This window comes from Podarcis gaigeae, assembly GCF_964106915.1.
Source record: "Podarcis gaigeae genome assembly, chromosome: 14".
NCBI lineage: Eukaryota > Metazoa > Chordata > Lepidosauria > Squamata > Lacertidae > Podarcis > Podarcis gaigeae.
In genome coordinates, this window is record NC_139690.1 from 51,852,209 (window position 1) to 51,860,579 (window position 8,371).

The 8,371-nt window shown below is 44.4% G+C and overlaps 1 long non-coding RNA gene across 1 annotated transcript; it reads right to left on the reverse strand.

The window, feature by feature from the left end:
- Window positions 1-3,215: 3,215 nt before the first annotated feature.
- Window positions 3,216-4,374, reverse strand: LOC310831413. The gene is made up of 2 exons (XR_014557865.1): window positions 3,748-4,374; window positions 3,216-3,373 (listed from the first exon to the last, which is right to left on the reverse strand). It is a non-coding gene; the product is annotated as an uncharacterized lncRNA (long non-coding RNA).
- Between the last annotated feature and the right edge of the window lie 3,997 nt (window positions 4,375-8,371).

Consider the following 8,371-nt stretch of genomic DNA (forward strand, 5'->3'; position numbering starts at 1 on the left):
TTAGTGATATAAATGGCAAAAAGACCAGGATAAGACTCCAGTCAACACATGCATCTTTAGAACGTGGATATTTAAATGCACCCTGAGCAACACGTGTTGTTTGCAACAGGAGGGAGCAATCCCCCCGGCTTCTTCTGCAGTCTGCCTTATCTCTGCCTCTTGGCCCACCTTCTCTCCAGCCTCTGCTTCTTCCTCCACTGCTGGACTGCTCTCTGCCCCAGCCTCTTCCTGCTCACTAAACCCTGTTGCCTCTTCCACTTCTGACGCCTCCTCCTCCCAATCTGCTCCCTCCTCTCCCTCTGACTACTCGTCTTCATGCCACCACCGATCTCCTGGCTCTGAGCTTCCTTCCCTGGGGGTTTCCTTGGGGTCTCCCCAGCTGGTGCTTCCCCCCATCCTCTGCATCCAGCCAGTCCATGACATCATGGCATGTTATTCTGGGACCAATGGAGGATACTAGTTGTTTTTTCCTTTATAGCCAACAACACAACCTAGCTCTCCATTTGAAATGCTTCATAATAAACTGCTTCCATTCCAAAAACCAAAGTTCAATGCAGATTGGTTCTGCAATCCCCCACAGTGTGTCAATTTGAAAAAAAGATGTAGGTAGTCTCACCCATGAGGTGTGTGTACCCAGACCTGCCCAATGGCATTGTAGGTAGGCCTATACCAAGAATGCAATCACCACAAGGAGGGAGAGGTGTGGATTATTTCTTCAAGGAGTGGTTTCAAATGTGTATCAATAACCATATTGAATCAGATGGGAGGGGTACAAATAATAAAATTATTATGATGATTTAGTAGCTTGAGAGCAGCATGTTGAAGACGACCATGAACGATTCTTAATTGTGAAAAAGCTACATTTTTGTGCTACAAATGGGTTTGTGTGCCTGCAGCTAAAGGCTACCGTAGTACGTTATACTCTGCAAAAGGGAGATCGTTCAGAATACATTTCCAAGGTTGTATCCTGGGAACAAGCGCTGTGGTCATACTACACTGGTGTTTTTCCAATGGCAACTACTTCTAAGTTGTTTCCAGGTTGACTTCATCACACTGCAAGGCGTCATGAAGGGCAATATGCAAATTTAATAAATAAAATAAGTAAACTAAATCTTGGCAAACCTGGATAGAATGAAAGCATTTTAGTTTTTCCTGTACAGAACACATCTTTTAATGTTACTTTCACAAAGATACATATTTTTGCTTGAATTCTTCACTGACAATGCAGTAATGACACCCTTTAGGGAGGGGTGATCACACTCATGCCTTTCAAGATAGTGACCCCATTGATTTCTACATCTTTCTTGCAGGTCCTTTGCAGCCGTCCTCCAAGGGGATACAGCCTTTGTGTTTCACTCAGGACCATGTCAAGATATTCCAGTTGCAGGATGGCATCGTACGGGAGAGGAGCCTTCGGGGGGATTCAAGGGGGAAGGTTAGCTGTAACCGGTGGGACCCTGAACCAGCCTGACACAGAGACCTTCAGAAGGAAAGATCTCAGCTGAGATGGCCTTGTTCTGAGATTTCTGTCCATGGATGTGAAAATCTCTGTGGGTTGCATTCAACAGCTGCACAGGCAGAAAGCAGCTTATGTGTCAAGGAAACTTGCCAGTCAAGGAATGCACACGGCAGAGACTTAACTCTTTATTGTCAAAGGTAACACTTACAGTTTCTTCCAAAGCTCTGGATACCCACACATTCCCATCTAAAATCTGTGGGATATAATCCACTGAGAGCAGTCAAGTACAACATTCCTTGTTTTCCTAGAGTGGACGTGCAAGGGTATGTTTGCTCCAGCCAGTCAGAACTTCCTGTTCCTCCTGGCCTGAGGCATCCTTACTTGCATGTGACTAGTGGGTGGGCGTGTAAAAGGAAAAGGCATGCTGCCACTCTCTTTCTTTTCTATCTTCCTTTCTGGACTCCTAGCCTGCAGTCAGTAGGTAAATCTCCCTTATGGGGTAAACCTGTTTGTATATGTGTGGAACCTGAAGCCTTAAGCCTGCCTTCAGGGATCACACTGTGCTTTGCCTGATCATGAGTAAAATTTATTTTTGTTACTTATGAATAAGACTGTGGTGTCTTTATTCTTTTAGGAGGGATTCAGGGGGTCTTACCAGGAAAATATTAGAACACCTTTCAATCTGTACAAGCCAGATTGAATTGCGTATTGCCTTAAGAAACTCACATGAGTTTGCAACAAGTTTTCTGCTGCGTGAGAAGGCGGATGTGAAACTCTGCTAAGTAAAGGAACTTGCTAGTGCAGGTTAGGAAGGATATTAATAAACAAGAAAGCCTCTCCTGCCACCCTAAACATTCCCATAGAATCTAGGCAGCTATTCCCAGATCAGAGCACAATGGAGCAGCTGCAGCAACAGGGGAGCGCTCCCCCTCCACCTGTTTATGGGACCCTATGGTCTGCACACAAAGCCATGAAGACTTTGCCTGCATGGAAACTTCCTCTGCTCTTCATGCTTCAATCCTTCCTGGTTCTGGGAGACAGTGGCACAGGAGAGGCTGGGGAAGCATCTGGCCCTTGGCTTGCCTGGCCTGCCTCTTCCTCTAGCTTTGCAGCTTCCCCTGCCTCCAGCTCTTGCCCCCTGGCTGGTACAGGTTGCCACCTTAAGGTGCTAAGATCCCCAGGTGAGCACCTTCTTTCGATCCCATCAACATCAGAAGTGTAGTTCATGGAGTAATATTCAAATGGGTGCAAGATGTAGGACATAATATGCAATTTCAGAACTGGATAAAATTGTGGAACGTAAATTTGAAATTTACAGATTGCATATTATTGAGAGAGAATTATATCAAAATGATGTATAGATGGTATTTATCACCGGTTAAATTGGCAAAAATGTATAAAAATGAAAAGAAAGAGTGTTGGAGATGTGAAACAGAAGGTACATTTTATCATATGTGGTGGGATTGTAAAAAGGTAAAAGCCTACTGGGAAATGATATACAATGAATTGAAGAAAATGTTGAAAATAACTTTCGTTAAAAAAAACAGAAGCCTTTTTGCTAGGTATTTTAGGCCAAGACATACCAAAAGAAATGAGGACTTTATTTATGTGTGCCACTACAGCAGCAAGAATGTTGATTGTACAAAATTGGAAGACTGGAGAAATACCAACTAAAGAACAATGGCAAGAGAAGTTGGTGAACTATGCAGAACTGGCAAAAATGGCAGATAGATTAAGAGGAAAAGACAACAGCGACTTTGAAAAAGAATGGGAACTATTTATATTATATTTGTAGAAACAAGGAAAATCAATAGACTTGATGGCAGGATTTAAATAAACATTCACATTATTAGTACTAGAAAATGTTTAGAAGATAGTGAAATATTATGGTGTGTTTACCTTTTATTTTTATGTCTTTAGGCTTGACGCAGGTGGCGCTGTGGGTTAAAGCCTCAGCGCCTAGGACTTGCCGATCAAAAGGTCGGCGGTTCGAATCCCTGCGGCGGGGTGCGCTCCCGCTGCTCGGTCCCAGCGCCTGCCAACCTAGCAGTTCGAAAGCACCTCCGGGTGCAAGTAGATAAATAGGGACCGCTTACCAGCGGGAAGGTAAACGGCGTTTCCGTGTGCGGCTCTGGCTCGCCAGAGCAGCGATGTCACGCTGGCCACGTGACCCGGAAGTGTCTCCGGACAGCGCTGGCCCCTGGCCTCTTGAGTGAGATGGGCGCACAACCCCAGAGTCTGGCAAGACTGGCCCGTACGGGCAGGGGTACCTTTACCTTTACCTTTACCTTTAGGCTTGATGTTATGTTATTAATGACCTTTTCTGTTAGGAGATAGCAAAGTGGGTGAAAAGAGAAATGAACCAGAAGGGGAAGTTGGGGGAAGCCCTGGAGAGGAGGGAGTGAGGAATATATAGTAAATGTTAAGAATTTGAGATGTATGTAATGAATGAAAAAGAAAAATGAATAAAAACATTATTTGTGGGTTCATGGAGAGCCTTTTCTGTGGCTGCTCCCAGACTGTGGGATCCCCTCCTGAGAGAGGTCAGACTGGCTCCCTCTCTGTCTTCCCTACGCCAGCAAGCTAAAGTGGTGTAGCACTTTTTCACAAGGACGGCTTTTGTAATAGCCAAATCCAGCATGGCTAATATAGGTTGTCGGCCCTCGTAAATCCTGGATGAAGAGTAAGGAAGAAAATGGTGGTGGTGTTTTTTAGCAGGAGCAGCCAAAACACAGGTGCATCAGCCTGGAGGAAAAGGTGTGCTATGGATGCAATAAATAAGTAATAACAATGATATATCTACACCACAGATTTAAGCTGGTTTAATCGCTTGCTCCTTCTCTCCAGGGTACCTGTTCTCTATGAGAGGATTCTTCACGCGCTCCCTGAACCATAAGCTTACTGCGTAAACCGATCAGGACCTCAATGCATGGAGAGGAGGAATTAATCATATTTAATTGCTTTGTGTACACCGCTTGAGAGATATATCTTTTTTCATTATGCAGAATACAAATGCTTCTCGATAAATAAATAATATAATGGATGACATCTGCAGTGATCTGCAATGAACATAGTCACGTGACGTCTTAAGACAAAGAGCACACAGAAGTGCATCTGAAATCCTCTCGTTCAGGTATTCATAACTGCTGAACTTAGCCTGTCCGTCTCCCCGACATGCATCATTCAATGGAGGAGTCTCTCTGGAGAAGGCCCAGCCCAGTGGTGCAGCCCAGAATCCCACTGCCTTATTCTGCAATTAAAGTTGCCACAACTTTATCTATAGCAAACACCCTTGTGTTTGTGTGTCTTTGCTGTACTTTAAAAAAAAAAATCATTATTTTTATTCTTGCATGTGTGTGTGTTGTTATATGTGAAAAGATGAAAATGCCAAACTCAGCATCTCACCTTCCCCTCCCAACCTGAAGGCATGTTGTTGTTGTTGTTTAGTCGTTTAGTTGTGTCTGACTCTTTGTGACCCCCTGGACCTGAGCACACCAGGCACTCCTGTCTTCCACTGCCTCCCGCAGTTTGGTCCAACTCATGCTGGTAGCTTCGAGAACACTGTCCAACCATCTTGTCCTCTGTCGTCCCCTTCTCCTTGTGCCCTCCATCTTTCCCAACATCAGGGTCTTTTCCAGGGAGTCTTCTCTTCTCATGAGGTGGCCAAAGTATTGGAGCCTCAGCTTCAGGATCTGTCCTTCCAGTGAGCACTCAGAGCTGATTTCCTTCAGAATGGATAGAATCATAGAATCATAGAGTTGGAAGAGACCACAAGGGCCATCGAGTCCAACCCCCTGCCAAGCAGGAAACACCATCAGAGCACTCCTGACATATGGTTGTCAAGCCTCTGCTTAAAGACCTCCAAAGAAGGAGACTCCACCACACTCCTTGGCCGCAAATTCCACTGTCGAACAGCTCTTACTGTCAGGAAGTTCTTCCTAATGTTTAGGTGGAATCTTCTTTCTTGTAGTTTGGATCCATTGCTCCGTGTCCGCTTCTCTGGAGCAGCAGAAAACAACCTTTCTCCCTCCTCTATGTGACATCCTTTTATATATTTGAACATGGCTATCATATCACCCCTTAACCTCCTCTTCTCCAGGCTAAACATGCCCAGCTCCCTTAGCTGTTCCTCATAAGGCATCGTTTCCAGCCCGTTGACCATTTTGGTTGCCCTCCTCTGGACACGTTCCAGTTTGTCAGTGTCCTTCTTGAACTGTGGTGCCCAGAACTGGACACAGTACTCCAGGTGAGGTCTGACCAGAGCAGAATACAGTGGCACTATTGCTTCCCTTGATCTAGATGCTATACTCCTATTGATGCAGCCCAGAATTGCATGGGCTTTTTTAGCTGCCGCGTCACACTGTTGGCTCATGTCAAGTTTGTGGTCAACCAAGACTCCTAGATCCTTTTCACATGTACTGCTCTCAAGCCAGGTGTCACCCATCTTGTATCTGTGCCTCTCATTTTTTTTGCCCAAGTGCAATACTTTACATTTCTCCCTCCAGCACCATAATGCAAAAGTATCAATTCTTCGGCGATCAGCCTTCTTGATGGTCCAGTTCTCAGTTCCATACATCACTACTGGGAAAACCATAGCTTTAACTATACGGACCTTTGTTGGCAAGGTGAGATCAAAATAAAAACAGGAGAGTTCATAAGCCCTGGAGCAGAAAGAGTCCAATCGTTGCTGCTGTCCAGGGCTGTTTTTCTAGAACAAGAGATGATGGAACTCACCAGGAACCTTCTCTTATGTGCCCACCTGACAGGTGCCATAACCCACCTGAGAGGTGGCGGAACTGAGTTCCTGGGAGTCCCCCCTGAAAAAATAGCCTGCTGCTGTCAATATAAAGGGAGGTGTTAGCACAGCCGCATAATATGAAATGTGACAGGTACACTTTGTCCTGCAGAGTCTTTGTTATTGGGCAGAATAAACAGCCACTAGTCTGCTATAAAAGTCTTTTGGGGGGGGGGGGCAGGTTGCCCTCACAAATTGTTTGTGTCCATTTTCCACAAAGTGCCGTCTCCCAAATTATGTGATACCGTTTTTGGTACATTGGTACCCTTCGCTTCTTTTCAATCTCTGGCTATCAATATTCTTGCTGCCGTTAATAAGTAACCTATTATATAATGGCCTTGGGTTTCCCTGGCTGAATATACCTAACATTTTAATTTCTGGTTGTTTTTTTGTTTTTTGTTTAACTGAATTAAAACTCTCGCATGGCTTTTTTAAAAAAAAAACCTGTTCCTACTGTGTTTGTTTGAATTTCTATTCTCTTTCTGCGCCATCAGGGCTGGGGCTCAAAGGACAAAAATAAAAATTTAACAATATCTTTTGTGATCTGTTCACCTTTGCTCTGATGTCTGGCAGGCTGACTGCGAACAAGCTTGCTTTGTTTGATGTGAAAAGAGGCCAGGGGAGTTCTGCTTGTCACAGAGGTGAAATTGGAGAGAGGGTGTCTTGTCTTAGGTGCCTTCTTGCCAGTGGCATGCGGTGAAATTTTTCGTGGGGGAACTGTTAGGGCCAGAGGTGCCAGCTTGCAAGGACAATGCAGGCGGGGGCATGCCCCCCATTTTTTGAAGATTTTATTGCTGACCTATTCTTAACATCCAGTGACATTGTGGATGTCTCTAGGCCAAGACCACAATCACAGCTTTCTTCTTCATTCACCTTGGTTGTGCTCAGGAAGGAAAAGGTGGTTTATTTCATCAAAAGAAGGGTTTTCAAATGTATACACTCACACCCTCATGGAAGGCAGGATTAAGAACCAGTCTAGATGGAAAGCAGCATTTTGAGGCTAAGCGTGAATGATTCCAGATTGAGAAAAACCACATTTCGTTGCTACAAATGAAGAGGTGTGCGTGCAGCCAAAGGCTACTGAAGCATGTTATATGGTGCAACAAGGAGGTCACAGAAAATTACAGGTTGCTTCCACAGCATAGAGAAGCTCGTACCATCTTAAGACTGATGTGCCAGCTACAACCCAGCAGGTCTCAGTTGTTCATGTTCTTGTAGCCTTGAAATTAGGGTGTGTTCACACGGCCTCCAATTAAGGGAGCAGGAGCCCCAAGCGCCCCCTATACCAGGTGGCGGTGTACTGCAGTGTATATTGTGCCAAAGGCAGATCACTGAAAATAAAGCTTCAATATTACTTCCTGGGAACAAGTGCTACAATCATATTACACGGGTCTTTCACCAACTGCAACTACTGCTTCTGAGCTGTTTCCAGACCCAGTTTTACACACTGTTAGGTGACTCTAACAACTCAACAAGGGAAGCTGCATTTAACAAGGGATGTTTAATCTACTAAACCACAGCAGATCTCATTTCTCTCCAGAGTGGTATTTAAATTGGGCTTGCACTGGTGGATTGGTCCTGTTTCTACATGAGCATTTCCACACACAGAGTTTTGAAAGAATGCATCTGAGTCACATGGACCCAGATAAATCACATTACCCAGGACTGTGATGTGTGTAAATTCTAGGAAGGAGTTTTTGCAATCCTGGCTTGCACCGATTGAGTTTCCTGTCATTCAGTGGTCATGATTTGATGCCATAGTGATTCTTTTTTCCCAAGCAACCCTGAGGAATTCAAGTTGCATGTGCTCTGTATGGATCCCTTAACGAAATCTCCTCAGCATCCTCCTCAAACTACAGTTCCCAGAATTCCATGGGGGAAGCCAAGACTGCTAAACTGGTTTCGGACTGATACAAAATTGTAGCCTGGGCATGATCCAATTAATCATCATTAATGATCTGGTTTTAAAGGGGACTTTTTAAATCTACTTTATAGTACAATAATTTTTAAGATGCCTTGTAACCAAAATATATTTAAAAATGTTTAAAATTCTCCAAAAACCATCTTGAACCAATAGAAAGTGACAGATCAGGCAAATAAAGGAATGTTAGGGGATG